The sequence below is a fragment of the Lates calcarifer genome, linkage group LG6, assembly GCF_001640805.2.
Source record: "Lates calcarifer isolate ASB-BC8 linkage group LG6, TLL_Latcal_v3, whole genome shotgun sequence".
Taxonomy (NCBI): Eukaryota; Metazoa; Chordata; class Actinopteri; family Centropomidae; genus Lates; species Lates calcarifer.
Genome location: NC_066838.1, coordinates 17146721 through 17163949, shown reverse-complemented (window position 1 = coordinate 17163949; position 17229 = coordinate 17146721). Strand labels below are relative to the sequence as shown.

The window sequence follows — 17229 nt, the reverse complement described above, 5'->3', positions numbered from 1 at the left end:
ATTTCACATTATCTCATCAATTGATCATCTAAGAATAAATTCACATTATGTAATGCAATATTTAACAAAGCCAATATTAACACTGTTACTTGGGCAACGTCCAGTGTTGTCAGTTTCTTCAGTAACATATCAGTGAAGACTTACTCTCTTTCCAGCACTTTTTATGAATTAGCAGCACAGATTCTTAAGCTCTCTCCTGTTCTTCCCCCCTGATGAGACCTTGGTCTGTCTTCATCACTCTACAGCATATCCAAATATAAAACTTACGGAATTCAGTCCTATGCCTGTGCTGCTTTTGTCTCTTGTATTTCAGCCTGTATTTGATCTAGGTTAACAGCAAAGATAAGCTAATATGATTCGTGAAACAGGCTCTAATGCCTAGTCCACGGAGGTCTACCGTGTAATATTGGTGTGGAAAGTGATATATGACAAGTGAAAATATAACAATAACACATTTTGATCATAAATCAGCAGAAAGAAAAAGCACTTAATAGAGCTCATCTAGCAGATGGGACTTGGGTCTGTCATGGAAATGGCTCAATTATCATCATGTGAGCCAAGTATGGAACTTTGCTCTTAAATTAAAGCCTTATATCTGCCTTTGATATACAGTATTTAACTGGAGCTTTCAATCACAATCTTCCTCAAGTCTTTGAGCAAAGACAGTTATAATGTGACCAAAGTTCTGCACTCATGTGACATGATGATAACTAAGCTGCACAACAACTGAACAAATTCCATCCACTGAGGAAGACCACTGGGTGTGGTTGAAGGCTCCAGAAAAGGCTTGTAAGTAGACTCTGAATTAATTATTTTTGTGGGGAATTTGTGAATGGAGGTTGCGGGTGTTAACTAATACTTGCACGCTAAGTCCTCTCTTTAAAGAAAACAGCGTAATCACACTTAATTATCACTATCATACTACACTACATACTATTAACTGAACAGTGGATGTGTAGATAACTTAGAGTATCTCATAAGGATATAAAAACAGGCCATATCAATCAAGCTCTTAAGAAAGATGCAAGATAGTCACTTTTCCTAATGTTCAGGAAACTCCTTAATAGCCTGCAGGTGTTCTTCTTACCCCAAAACACTTCTTTAAATTGCTCAGATTTTTAGCCATGCTAGCAGTATGACTCCAGAGAGGGAAATGTTGATCTGTCAGTCTAAAGTATCTCAGCAGCTATTGGATGAATTGCCATCATTTATTTTACAGACATTCATGGTTCCCATACAATGACTCTTAACGACCCTTTTTTTTTCTAGCATCATCATCAGGTCAAAATTAGTCAAATACTTTTGGGTTATGACTAAATATTCAGTTGTGCTTTGTGTTAAGTGCTAATTAGCAACAGTTAATGTGCTAAGAGGGTGAACATGGTAACATGGTAATTTGGCTCAAGGCACCACTGAGCCTAAATACAGCCTCACAGAGCTGATAACATGGCTGTAGACTATTGTGTATTCAGACAGAGTTTGAAGGGAATTATAGAGTTGGTGTGATTGCTTACAAATTAACCCAGAAACCAGACCAATTAGCAAGCCCTGATTTATTCGCTCTTGCAGATGGGTCTGGGCCCCATCCTGCTCGGACAGACATCCATTTGTCCTGAGACAGTTTGGACCAATCACAGCCATTTATCCAAAAAGGGGCATGTTTGATATGACACCTGAGGAGAGGAGAGAGCACCGCTGAATTATTTTCTTTAACAACCAAGATGGCTGCTGCTGGTGAGGAAATATCTGTTGAATCTGCTGCTGTGAAGTGGACAATATATTTTCTCTAAATGAAAAACAAACACCAGCAGGTAAAGTGCTTCCAGACATTTTTCTGTCACTCTGCACTACTTCACATTTCATTTTGACTCTGACTGGTTGTAGGTCTATCAAATTGCATGCAGATTCATTCTGCTCTGCGACTACTGATAACACTCCAGACCCTTCGCAAATGTGAGTGAATTGGTCTGGCGACGCCTAACTACTGAAAGATAATGTTGGACACAAATTCACCCAGGATGCCACACATTGCTACGAAAACATATTGAAAATGTTTCAGCACGTTTCCTGCATTTCCTTCATGAATCGGTTTCATAAACACACAGAAATGAGAGGGAAAAGGAGAGACTGAAGGGAAATAACAGAATGAACAGGGGTCTTTATCTCTGGTGAATTCAGAGTTCAGTCAGACGCTGAGCTGAAGGGAAACAGAGACGCGCTCCCGCAGACACGGTGCGTCTGTTGTAACTAACCCTCAGCTCTTTATCTCTGGTGAATTCAGAGAATTCCATTGGCTGCTTGGAGGCAGTTCACCGGTCACATTTACGAAAATGATGCAAGGTGAAGATTTGCTTCACTTTCTGTCTAAACACTTCCAAGTGTCAAATAAATCAGTTGATAAAGAAATGTAGTATTAGGGTGTTCATATTTCTGCTTGATAAAGTCCCAAACATCTCATCAGCAGCTGTGTTTGAGGTTGTGAAACTGCAATCACACCGGGTGGCATGTCTGGGATCAAAATGGCTACCTCCCATTGGACAGGCAGATGCACAAGCAGGGACATACATCATTTTCTCTTGAACCCAGTGCAGCACCTCATCACACAGTCTAATCTAAGCACTGTATGAATGGCATCCATTTCTGTTAGAGTGATCAAAAGCAGGCAGACACTGGGGAAACAGGAATGAGGACACAGCGGCTCGCTGATGGGATTGCTTCAACTCACACAGTGTGAGTTATAGCTTTGACCCACAACTCAAAGGGGGTCAACTGCACAAAGCTGACAAATTGAGGAGCAGAGAAGAAGGTCGAGCTCGAGACGACTCAATATGTTTCAAGTTGCCAAAAAAGAGGAGAAAAAAAAACTAACTACAAAATCAGCACAAAATCAGCGATGCAATTAAACAAATTCACAGGTGGCAATGCTGCAGCAATGTCACAAGTTAAATCACATCAGCGCTGTCTAGATCGAGTGTACTGGGTCAAAGAGGGAGTACAGCAAAGTAATGGAAAAGCAACAGCTACAGTGATTTGCATTTAAAAAGACTCTTCTTTCCTAAAAGTGAAGCATCTATTTGGAGCATTTGATAGGCGATGTATCTTAACAGAGCTGCTGTAGTAATACTATGGAGTCAAAAGGTGTTATAGGTTTGTTGAATCACGTCCTATCTCCGCCCCAGCTGGGATAGAACGCTGCTTGAACATTTGTCTCTCTGGAGCTTTTTGCTGCAGGGAACCATTTAGGATGGCGATGTCTTTTTACTTTGTCCCAGCCTTGTACCCTGTTGATATAATTTCTACTCCCCTTATTCCCCAGGAATCTACACCTCCTTGCAGTACAAACACCCACATTTTCAGCCTGTGCTTTTTTAATTACCACTTTGACCTCCAGCTAACAAAAGTGCTTGATCAAAACCTTGATTAAGAAAATGCAGAGGTGCGAGGATTAAACCTGCTGGAATTACGATACAAAGAGTTGCTGACTAACTGATACTGATTACAATCTAATGTCTTTGTGTTTTGTCCTCTCTGGCAACTAACAGCCCACAAATTAAGTTGATTGCAAGTTAGTAATTTAACCTTTTGTATGAAATAAGTGAATTAAATTAAATCCTGAATCAAATTCTGAACTTGATTATGTTTGTCTCAGTAGATTAAAAGTAACAAAGTTTGACTTTTCCACTTTGGTTGCAGTTGAATGATTGATGCCCAGAATTGTGTCAACTAAATAAGCTCCTATTGCAACAAATTGCAGCAGATTTGAATGTCTTTAGTGATGTTAGTTCATAATAGAGATAATTTTGAGTTATTTTCTGTAAATTATCAGATGTAATGAGGTAGATATTATTTTCCCTTAATCCTTTCATATTAGGAATTCTGCTTGCAGTTCTACTTATATCATTAAGAACGTTATATTAGAAACATGGCATCACACATGACAACATGATCTATGTTCTGTAGTGGCAGCAAGGTGAAAGGGTGAAGGCGATGCCTGCAAGCAGTCTGCATTGACAACCACTACAATAACCGCCAACCGATCATCAGCAACTGAAGTCAGGCCAAGAAAGAATGATTAACGACGCTCCCTTTCAGTATCACAATTACCCAAAGCTGATGTCTGGCACCTGTCATCTGCAGTATAGATCAAAGTTAGGATTGCTGAGGGTAATCGCCTGGCTTGCTCTTGAATGTATCTGGGCTGACAGGATCGATGGAAGGAAAACACAGAGGTCTGTTATAGGGGACACTGTTTTATTGATTTACCACCACAAAGTGCTGCGGCCGCCCCTGAATAAAAATCTGTTTCTGAAGTCTGAAGAAGGTTAGGAAAAAAGAAAAAAGAGGGTTGGGACGGTGTTGGTAATTTGCTTACTGACATTAAATGAGAATTTCAACCTGGGTGTTTAAGAGGAGAGGTGACTAAGCGAGGTTGTGTAAAGGTTAGACACGTTCACAGTAAGTGGGAATGCCAGGTGAAGTTAATTAGAGCGCCTTGGCCTTTCCATTGCATTTTCACATACAGCATCCCACAAGCACCAGGGGCGGTTCTAAAGAAAGGTGAGAGACTGTAATGTTTGTGCTTTAACTGTCCTGCTCTGCTGGTGTGAAGGTAATGACTGAGAGCATCCCTTGCAGATGCAGCTTGCTGTGCTGCTCTTTCTTTTTGCTCATTCGGTTGGTGCAAAAAGAAACGTTTCTTTTCTTTCTTTTTTTTTTTTTGAAGAAAAATAGGCAGCATATGGCACAACAGGACTCTCAGTTGGGGTAATGGCAACCATCTATCCTTGCCATCTGAGTAGAGGAAAGTCTGCAGATATGAAAAGACAGGCTGTCTCTACGGAAAACAGAGGGGGATGACAGTCCATGGGTTCTTAAACAAAAACTTAGACAAAAAACAAAGGCCATCTTTCAAACACAGAGCTTTTCCCAACAAAAGGCAACACTGACTAGACACCATCAGTGTCAAAAATTAGGCACAGAAAACTAGAGTCTTGTCCAGACTGGCTTTGGTATCAATTAATCCAAGAACAGCTCTCGAAAACATAGCCTCAAACGAGCTCTGAGTGGCAGAGCTGAAATGTTTCCCATGAATGGTTTTAACTGGAGCGAGGGCGGCCAGGCAGTTCCTGTTGCAGGGATCCCTGTGCCTCTATTTGCTGCATGATTAGCTTCTAAGTATATCTTGACATCAGTCAGCTCCACTCGGCTGTTTGCAACAATCTCCACGGTGACGGCGGAAATGACAGCGGGTTCTGACAGACCCGACTCTATAACCCCATGCTGACTGTGGCCGGACGCCAATGCACAGATTGTCCTCGTGACACCGGCACAATGACACGCACACACAAACTGTAAATATGATCCTATGAACCGGGCCAAGGAGCCATTTTGAAAGCAATTCAAAAACTCGACACCCCAACCATAATGGAATGAATATTTTCTCCCAAAAAACACATCCCTCATCTGAAGATTTATTTGGTAGCTCCTCTGTACGGTGTTGTAAAAAAAGCAACAGTCGATATCCTACAAACAAAATAATACAGCACGATAAACAGGCCTATAAAGATATTGAGCAGTTATCAAGTTTTACATCTTTCCCACTAAATCAAGCCCCTGCAACTCTTTGGCAGTGGGGTGGGGATCAGACAGCCATCCTTTTGTATTCAGACAGCAATGCCATTTGTTAGCAGGGCAGAGGTAATGACTGTGTCCATACATGCAACCTCAGGCTGGGCTTTGGTAATCTCTCTTCACCAGAGCAAGGCACTGCCAACACAGCCGAGGAGGCAGGGAAGGAGGGCAGAGGGAAACCGACAGCTTTCCCTCCCTCTCTCTGTCACTCTCTCCCACTCTCTTCCTGCCCATCTGTGTCTCTCACTTTCACTCAAACTCTCCTTTTGTGAGGGCTGCGTTTCATCATTGTGCCCTCACACAACCTGTGACTTTCAGCCTCACTCCCTTGTTCTCCGCCCCTCTGTGTGTTTCAGCCCCGTCGGAGAGAGACAAGTGAGTCTCATCTTCCTGTGTGTCTCTCCCTCCCTCCCTGTCATCTGTCTGCATGCAGACACGCCCGCACAGATGATCAGCAGACACTTCCTGCCCACAGAGGTCCCCAGGCTGCCAGTTTTCCCCCCAAGTTGAGACAATCTGCCCCCAGTCATTTGCTCGAATGCCAGCCAACTTTCCCATCCTCGCTGTCCTCAGTCTGTTTTTGCCCCCAATTCTCTCTTTATTTTTCATTTTAACCCGCGCTCCTAAAAATCAGGCGCAGCTAATTTGCATTAGCAAATATGTTTTGTCGGAAATGCAATGCCGTCGGGATTATGTTTTTTTAATCGACAATGTATCTGCAAAGTGCTCACTGCCGATGCAAAATGCTCATACTGAACATATCTGCACAGTGTTGTCAGCGAATTTCCCTAGAACATCCACTTGTGACGACAAAAGCATAGTATTATATTATTTTCATGGTTATGTTTAGGGAACTCAAACCATTTGATTGGACCTGCATTCATTGATTTCTTTGGGCCCATGTGGGAACAGCACAAAACACTGACCACCTTATTTCACCTTGTAAGGTTGAGGCTGTTAGCAAACAGCTGCATTAACAGTGTTTCCTGTACATAGGCTTCACTCGGGTGGCCCACCCAAGTAGATTAAAACCTGCCCAGGTTGATAAAATAACTGTGTCAGCTTAAAAATGTTACATTAGGATGCCTTATTTCACTCTTTTCAGACTATCTAATTTTTGCCCTTACACCTGTCTAAGCTGCATGTGATGCGTTAACTTGAGTGGCTTCTTTGTGAGCAGCCTGCATACACATAGGTCACACGCTACGCCACCCACCACCACAAGTAAATTATCAACCTGGAGGAAATACTGCATTAATATTCATTTGTAGTTACGTTTCTGGCCAGCTCAAGAATTTGAGTCCAATATTCAAATTCCTTTCAGCTCTATTTTGGTTTTCCACCAACTTCTGAGAAAATATCTGTCTAAAAGTTAGCTGAAACTGCAGGGATGAGTCATAATTCTCTGTTTGTTCATCACTAAAAGCAACCCATTTCACAGATACTAATTTGATCCATGGTTAATGTAAAAATATTGATAAGCAACTCTGGGAAACATTTAATATTGAGAAACTCAGTGCTGACTGACAAATTGAGTTTTTAACAATTTCACAAAAAACATAATCTGTCACTAACCAAGTCACTTAGTTCCCTAAATGTAACAAAATGTTTGATGAAGGATGTGAGATCTGTGCTTTGTACACACAACCATCCATCCCAACTTCCTCCCTAGGACTTGTCTGTTATATGGGAGTGCCCCAAAGTGTTGGTAGTGAATATAACCCAGGCAGCAATTCTGTTCCCTCCACACTGTATTTGGAGAAGAAAATTAGACATTAATAGGTGTTTGTAAGAGACTGGATTCTTCTTTTTAATTCCCCCACCACCGAGCACCTACTTGCTTCCTCGCCAAGGCCAGCCTCACATCACTCTCCTACTATATCTCCATTTTCCAGCCAGTTATTCTACAAGGACCTCGCCTGAATAGAGTTTAACCAGTCTGGATGTTTACTGTGTTTTTCAGCTTTTTGTTACAGAAATCACAAACACCACCCCTTTCAGACTTGCCCACACCACTGAACTAGCTTCGGTGTTACATGATAGAAAGTTAGGCTTTCATAATCCTTTATCTAACACGACCCTTCCACCATCTCCTTCTTTCCGCCCACTTGCCCCCCCACCCCCCGCCAATTCCCTCACCCTCCGTCTCTCCCGCTCGCTCCATGCCTGTCCCCTGGGCAGCTCCAGTGCTCTGTGCTGGGCCTGAGCTCTTGCATGGCTGCCCTGCCAGAGTGTATTTTAAGACAACCAGCGTGTTTCTCCATGGGTACAGAGGCTAGGTATGACTCACAAATCAGATATTTGACCAGGAGAGCCACACAGTAGAGTAGAGCCGAGGCGTGGGAGGAAAGTGTGGATAGCTCACAAAGGGAACCTGACCGACCTCCATCTTTCCATCTGGTAAACAGACTGCTTTTTCCAACTCTATTGGTATTTCAAAGAAATAATCGTTTCCCAACACCAAATAGGTCTCAAAGCCTCATTGGAGAAGAGTCTGAAGCACAACATCTATGCAGTTTGGTGTAAAGGTGCTGTTACAAATACATGTTACAAACAGAGCCTACTGACTTAAGGATCTTGCATTTCAAGCCGGCATGACAGTCGAGCTTTCAGGCTGTCACTTGTGAGGCTTATTATGTGCAGGTACAGAATCTCTTCAAGTCGCTCTGTAAAGCTTCTTTTTACTTAGGCTTCACACAAAGCGAGGCCCTGCAGAGAACAATGCAGTTCAGCAGAACAGCCTTGATCATCGCGGCTGTGCTATGTGCTCTCTCCAGGTGCGACAGAACCTCAACTCACGGTAAGAATAAAACATAGCCTGCAGGTTTATGACTAAGTGTTATCAAATGTATTCCTTTATATCCACGGGGTCTCACATTACAGATGGCTGTATTGATTTTTCCTGCCTGCAAAGTGCACTGGACGCAGCTTTGTTTTTTCAACTGTGTTCTTTATAGCCTGGGTGATAACTTTATTTTTTCTCTTAGAAATATGAAATATCAATAAACCCATACTGAAATCTGCGTGCCATTATGCTTTACCTAGGTAAGAGAAACACAAGAATGTTGCTTTCACGAGAGACATCTGAATACAGATGTACATGTCTGTGTTGTGGGAATCTTTACATCTCCGCTCTGCCTCATTGCTCTGTCCAGTCCTGATATGACTCTAACATATTATCCACCAAAGAACGTGTTTTTCCCCACCTATACCTGGAGCATGCAGGGTCTGCCACATTCATTGTCAGATGTGCACCTGCAACACTCTGACCTGCATCCAAATGATTCCCTCTGTACTAGCCCCCCTCCCCGCCGCCATCTCTGCCCGTATAGCTCTCTCTTCAGACTCGACAGAGCATCATCTCCAGGCCCATTTCTCCCCTAATAGCGCAGACAATGAGGGTGAGCCTCCTCGATCTTATCTTTCCTCTCTGTCTGCTCCTCACAAAGAATTCTTTAGAAGGGCCATGTAATTACGCACTGATCACAGCAGTGGAAAATATCACAGATATCCTGTTCCTTCTGTCAGGGTGTCTGAGCCCCCGCCCGATGCCATACACTTGCGATATATGTCCCGGTTTAGAACAGAACGGAACGTTTTAATAGGCAGTTATCTGCTCGTTTGGCGTTGCCTGCAGTGCTGCCTTGAACGTCTCCCAGAGTTGAGATTATCGTATCTTATCAGCAACACCTGCATTCACGACACGCACTAAATCCACTGTCAGCCCGTATGGATCTGTGTGTCAGAGAAGTTACAAATGTGAACAAGAGTGTGCGTACAAATACAAAAGAATACACTTTCCGGCAAAAGTCTGACACACATATTTAAATAGCTAAATGTGGTGCCATTTTGTTTTCACAGATTACACTGCGCATTGTGGTAACTGATGATTTTCACGGGTGGCGTATGGAGATGAATGCATGCAGTTGTAGCGTAATTTACTCAGAGCCGACATTCTTATATTACAGGAAAAAAACAGAATTAGCTGCTTAAACTGCCATTCACAGTAAGATATTCATACTCATCAACAAGGGCTTTAAAAAACTGGTGTAACAACAAACAACATTAAAATCTATAAAAAAAAAAGGCAATAAAAATCCTGTGACACATTCACAAGAAAAGTAGTTAAAATGAAATGGAAAAGCAAATGAAGGAATAAATGAATAAACAAACACAGAAACATTTAAAATATAGCAGCATAAAACTAAAAGTAGACAAAATCCACAATATCCAAGTATAAAGCTGATAAAAAAAAGTGATAAAAATGATTAAAAAGACAACAGTGGGTAAAGAAAAAAAAGTTTTCAAGGTAGACTATTTCACAGTCTGCTATGGGACTTTATTGCCCTGAATTTAGCTGCAAAGATAGACCCTCCTCTCAGGCTTTACACAAATTTTGCCTCCTTTACTAGGACTGGCAAACTCTATCTGGCCCGCACATTAACCATCTACAGCCTGAAGCGTTTGATTGGTAGAGGTTGTTGGTAGAAGTACACAGCAACAGTCTAAGAGGCTCAGTTCAGGGCAATAAAGTTCCTTTCCCTCTGCAGTCTCAGGGTCCTAATGGCAAAAGCACAGTCACCTTTCCTCTTCTGTCTAGACAGGGGACAGTCAGAACAGCCTGAGGATCTCAGTGTGATTCATGAGGAAATAAAAGTTCTGCTGAGTGTCAGACTGTTGAATGCTCTCAATGCGATCAAGAGACAAACTTTAAATCTTGTAGCCAATGAGCTGATGCTAGAATTAACGATGGTCATCAAATGGTTAAAATCCTGACTGCTGCATTCTTAATGACTTGGATGCTTGAGGCAAAAGAATAGAAAGTGAAATTTTCTCTCAAAACATTATGTTTGTTGATCCTTAATAGTTGCTGTTGTTTTTTAAATCTGCTTTTTAGCCATGCGAGCTAATATGGGTCTGTGGATGTTGGATTGTTAAGAAAGAAATATCTCATCATCTCTTTGATAGATTGCCATGAAATTCTGAATGGTAATTCATGGTTTCCAGAGAATGAATCCTTATTAATTTAGTGATGTCCTGACTTTTCCAGTAGGGAAATCATGTGGTTGACATGTGATTTTAGTTGAAATGTCTCAACAGCTAATGGATGGATTGCTATGAAAGGTGGTACAAACATCCATGCCCCTCTTAGGATAAATAATGATTAGTTTGGTGATCCATTGGCTTTTACTCTAGCACCATCAGGTCAAAATATAGCTTCCATTTGTCAAATACAAACAACATTCCCATTAGTCTCAGCTGTATATTTATATTTATTGCTAATTATCAAATGTTAACATGCTAACATGTTAAACTAAGAGAGTAAACGCAGTAAACATTATACCTTATGTTAAACATTATGACTTTATTAACAGCTGTTGACTAATTAGATTTAGGCTCATTATTTATCACACTTTAAAGAATGCCAGTGGTTTTGTGAGTTTTAGCCAATTTACTACAAGTACTGGGCACTTAACATCACAGCTAATCATGTAGCAAACCAAACTGCAGCATTTTATCAATTCTAATTTTTTTTTGTTTTTTTTACTATAAAAGAAATCCATTGTGTTCCATTAATTCCTCTACAATATGAAAATACATTCAGAGACTCTTGATGCTTGCTTGAGTTGTGTAATCTATCACAGTGAACATCAAGCCTGCACAAATTATAGTCCCATTGTGTTTATGTGGCAAATGCAGTGTGGACCTTCCAAATCAAACTGTGCTTTAACTGCATTCCTACCCAGTGATAATCTAACATTAGTGAAAACTGGCAAGCACACTGGTATGGTCCTTTAGCCTTGGACAGTTTGAGTTTTACTATTATCAGTAGTGGCAGAAGTAGGAATAATTGCAGAAATAGTTGCAGTCAGCATTATACTGTTATGTGTTCTTGGGCGATGAGGCACAAGATAAGTTTCCATCAGACTGTTTTCATGTGCATTTAATTTAATACATGAAGCAAACAGAAATGCTACATTTCCATCAGGTGTTCTACAATTTCTTCAACATTTGAGGTTTGACTGGCGCTGCTTCAAGCACAGTATCTTGATGCACAGCGCCACCAGCTTTTTATCCTGACTCCTAATATTCACCCTAAGAGTAGTGGATGGAAGTGGAAGTGCATTCATTCACATTTTCTTTTGCAAGATTTGGATGGAAACCCACCTGCAGGGAAAGGTAACTGTTGCAGAATTGTAGAGACTTGAAGTCAAGGTTATTAAAGTCTCTGTACATCTGCTATCTTCCCACCCTGCGGCTCACACTGATGAGAACGATCCTGTGCTTAGTCGTGACCTGGCTGCCCATGGGCTCTCTGTTCTGCTCTGTGCTGCCGATGTGGTGCATCAGTGAGGGCATCTGACCTGGTAGTCCTGTCAGCAACACACTGGCTCCACCGCACAGCCCGAACAATGGACAATTGTCCAGTCAGTGAGAACAAGAAGCTTTTTCCAGAGCTGCACTGAATAACCTGCCAACTCTGGAAGAACTGGACACAGTCTTTTTGGATGGAGCTATTCTGTGTAAACAGACTCTCATTCTCGCTGAGATCATGATTCATCAGGGCAAGTGTCTCGACTAATGGGCCGAGAAGATTTATGTGGAATGTGTTTTTTGTGACACGCACATTTCACATAACTTCCACTCACAGTGAGACAAAGTGTCAGAAGGCTGCACACTGACATGTATTTCAGAGGCAGAATCAGAGATGCGCAACAGACGCCAGATCAGACAATTACCCACAGACAAGTTAACCAGCTGAAACAGGAATGGGTCCAGTTGAATACAATGGAACTGTCACACACCACTACTGAGGGGTTATCTTTATCTTGATTTTCAGAGCACTAACATGCATCTCTCTCAAAGCAACTCATGTGGATCTCAAGTCTACTAATATCACAATCTGTCAAATGAGCTGAAGAAACACAAACAAAACACCTTGAATATATATTTAGAAGATCTGAGACAGAGGCTTTTAAACTTGTTGGTTCATTGATCATCCAGAATAAAAAATGCATGAAAGAGGCTGATCTGATTTATTTCATGGAAATTTTAAATCCACAGTTTGTGTTTTCAAGAACTTCTAGCCTTCAATGTTGTAAGTGTTTCAGACAGTAATCCAAATACATAAAACATAAAAAAATGACAGATGTCTGAGAGGGAAAATTCCTCTGCAGCAGTATTATTGAAGCTAAACCCATGAATACAGTATTGAGGCAAGATAGTATTATGTGGACTAAATATGTCCAAAACTTAAAATGTTAACATTAACGTTACATCACCACAGTACAGTGAATCGGTGCATTAAACACATCAAAGTCTTGTGGCTGTTCCAAGCCACTTGTGCTGCATCCAGTGGTGAGTGGTTTTAAGTACCTTGTGTTTATTTAGGGCTTGACTTTATGTTCATTAGAACACATTCAAAACCATAACCTCTGTGTGGATGGTTTCTCCAAATAAAAAAGTGTGATGTGTTTCCAACTGTGCACAGGAACTGGAAAATTGGTTGAGCACTAAGAGCGTAGGATTATTGCCACCCTGAAACACACACACACACACACACACACACACACACACACACACACACACACACACCACACACACTTACGCACACATACACTTACGCACACATACACGGTTTTTGTCACTTAGGAGAGCACTGCATTGATGTACATTCATAGCCTGGAGGTTTTAAACTAACCTTGGCCATAACCATGTCTAACCTCAACCCTTACCCCAAGCTTAACCTAATCCTTCCAGCAGCCTTAACCTTGTGGGGACCAGCTCATCCGTCCCCTGAGGAGAGGTAAGTGATTAATGCGAGCAAGGACACACTCAAACACACATACATGGACTTACATTTATTACCCGAGGACGTACCCAACCAGTCCTTCAAATTAATTGACAAAATACATCATTTGTGACTGCCCTCCAGAACAACACATAGCCTGTACTGTAAGTGTTTTGTGATCTTATGCGGCAGCCGATAGGACCACATCACTTTGACTTTTTCAACCGTCCATACTGGTCACCTTCCTCTTTGGACTTTTTTTCTCTATAATAGCACCACACTACTTCCTCCTTTGCTCCTAATGGACAAGAGTCATAATTAGTGCAGCAGATGGACGGCTTTGTCTCTTCAACACAAACAATTGTTGTTTTGGGGTATTTGCTGAAATGAATGATATTTCCTTTTTCTTGTGAGACTTACCCCTGCCTTAACCACTCCCTGCCTTAGCCTAGGTCTTAACCCTGAAATTTATGGGTTAACATTGTGAATTCATCACCAAGATGGGAGCACATAATGTAAATATTTGAACGTATTTCTGCCCACAACATGATCAACACATATACACACATACAGGCTTCAACAGGAAAACCATCAGCAGCAGTAGGAACACTGAACCTGACTGACGGAAGCATTTCATCAGGATTGTACAAAACTAACATTAAAACAAAACTCATGTAGTCCTCCTGAATTTTATATGAATTTTAGATTTTTTTTTTCCCACTGGCAGGAATGCAGGGAGATTGAGATTTTGACTGGCTGCTGCGTCACACAGATGGTTTCATTTTCCAAGAGCCAAACTAAATTTACAGGTAAATATTGCATCTGATTGGCCTTTGACCTCCAGGTAGAGAGCGAATGACAGCACAATGCATAATCTATTGATAAATGACATGGTATTGATCCACCTAGCCTCACTGTGGGCCACATGTGAGTGCTCCAGCACCGATAAGGTGGTTAAAAGACACTATATTCTGTCATCGATAGCTCTTGTCCAGCAGTCAATTGTAGTTTAAGCAACCGTATTTGAAAAGGAAAGAGCTTCCCTAATTTGCAAAATGTCAATGGTGATTGAGGTCTTCCCCGAAATCAATGTCCCGAAATCCCTTCCCTGAAATCAACTGCCACATGCAGGCGTTTCAGAGAGCACTCGATATCCCATGAGATTTGCATCTGAAAACAGTAATCCTGTCAACTGATTTTTTATGTATACGCTGGCTGCTGCAGCACAGTATACTTTTCAAGCTCAAAAGAACAGGGACACACAAACATGTTCAAACAGCACTCGTACACCACTGCATTGCCAGCCACACACACACATACACACACTCACCAAAAATCATTTCAGGGGGGAATACAGACAAAATGAAATTGAAGCTAACGAAACTCCAAAGTTCCTCTCATTTCATTCATTCTCACATGTGAAATCAACAGGTATTTTAGCATAACTACCCGAGGCCCAGGCTGCACTCTAATAATTTAGCCTCCCTATAAAGGTCCACATTGCACTGGCTGATATAATGGTTATATATTACTATACTGTTGTTAGCAACCATTCTGATGCACCCTCAGGCCCTGCTGTAATAACACAAGTGAAGGACAAGGAATGAATCCTGATGACAGTTTATTATGTATACTGTGAGAGAGCACACTGGGCCCTGACATCTCCGTAATACAAACAACACACACAGACACAGACACACACACACAAATGTACACACAGGCACACATGAACACATGTACTGACAATTCACTAGTGGTATGAAGCCTTTTACCATGATTAATACTAGTACTAACATTGTATTAAAGTATACAATTCACTGTTTTATTTTATGCCACTTTATAGCTCAATATTTCAGAAGGTTATTAGTAATATTGTACTTTTAAATTCACTACATTTATTGAAAGCTATGGTTACCAGTTACTTTACTGTCACAGCTGAAAATCTGTGTCCAACAGATTTTACACACAAAACATTTAAGTTTATAAAATATGATTGATCTTTATAGAGTAAATGACCCAGAAAAATATAAAGTCACATTAATGCATTAGCAATAATAATTCATCATATTATATGTTACAACATTCACAAGACCAGTTTTTCTGCATTATGAGTACTATTAGAATGAAAACGTTGTCTACTTTAGATACATTTTGCTAATAATACCTCTGCTGTTTTACTTAAACAAGATTTTGTGTGCTGTATTTGTACATGTAAGAGGGTTTTTTTGTAAATTCCAGCACTGTCTGCTGCTAAGGCCTCTACCCCAATGCAGTGGAGGTGAAAGGAAAAAAAGATACTTTCAATTAAATCAACTGCAGCATCTCTTTCAGAAAAACAATGTCAAAACTGGAGTACATAAACGAAAACAACTATATCCACATAGCTCGATACCACTTGAGGTAACAGAGAAATATAAACACTGTAGCAGAAGGACCATTGTGTTTTCTCTTCCCTGTCTTGCAGCTCAAGCTGGCGTGTGGTGACTCTTCTTCTTCTTGTCTATTTCTTGCTGCTCTTCAGCGGCATGACTATCTACATTAGAGTCCTCACATGGGCATGCAGTCTAAACACAGCCTTGTGCCACCAGCCTCCAGGGACGCCAAGACGGCCATGTGAGCAGTCCACCTTCTGTCCTTTTTAAGTTGGCAGCCCACTTCACAAAGTTTATTATATCTTAACTACACTGTTGCATAGGCCTTTTTTTATATACATGACTGTTACCAATAACTGTATAAAAAGTGTAATTTAGATGCTGAAAATGTGCTGAATTTATTGCAATGTTGGTCTGACTGTTAGTCGATCCACCGCTTTGGCCCCGGCTAAAATATCTCTACTATTATTGAACAGATTGCCATGTAACTGGAAATGGTTGAGGCATTTATGATCCCCAGATGATGAATCCTGCAATTTTGAGCTCTTCTTCCATTTTATGCTGCTTTATCTCAACATTTCAGAGGGAAATGTTGTACTTTTTAACTCACTATATTTATTTGACTATACTTACCAATTACTTAACTGATAAAGATTTTACACTCAGCACGCTAACACACTGACAATAACATTTAGCTTAAGCACCACTGTGCCTGAGCATGATCTCTCAGAAACACTAGCTTGACTGCAGGCTCTTAGTCTTGTTACCACAAATTAGGGCTGTCGGTGGACATGGTGAACAATACCTGCTAAACATCAGTGTGTTAGCACTACTAATGTTAGCATTTAGCCAAAGCACCACTGTACCTAAAGCACCACCTCTCAGAGCTGCGAGCAGAACTCTAGACTCTGAGTATTGTTTGGGTGATACTTTTAGTCATCAGATTTGGCATTTATAAGCACTATATAGTATTTAATAAGTGGCTTTATAATACACAATATATAGCAGTTATAAGCAGATATAAGGACATTTTAAGTGTTAATTAATGTTCAGTGTCTATTGCTTATAACAAAATGTATATAATTATAACTGTGTTTTACTACACTGTCATTTGTTATCTGTTTATACATCCGCATCTACTGATGGGTGGCCACAGGAGGGGTTATAATTGTTAATAAATACATTAATAAACATAGGTGTACCTACATTTTAGCATGTTATAAACATTTATGTTATTTATGTTTAGATATATACGCCATCCAGCCATAACATTAAAACTGGTTATACTTATAAATGCTAAGTATGGGAACTTCAACTAAAGTGTTGCCCCTGTTCACTCCCTCTTTCCTTAAAATGCAACATCTTTTATGTGTTAAGAGGGAATTCTCCCTGACAAGTAGATCCACAGGATGAGGCTGAAGTGCAGTGTAATTT

The 17229-nt window shown here is 40.8% G+C and overlaps 1 protein-coding gene across 2 annotated transcripts in view; it reads right to left on the bottom strand.

Annotated features, from left to right (window-relative positions):
* The window catches only part of LOC108889527 (metabotropic glutamate receptor 7), a 96724-nt gene that overhangs the window by 34982 nt on the left and 44513 nt on the right, over nt 1-17229 (bottom strand). The window lies entirely within an intron of this gene.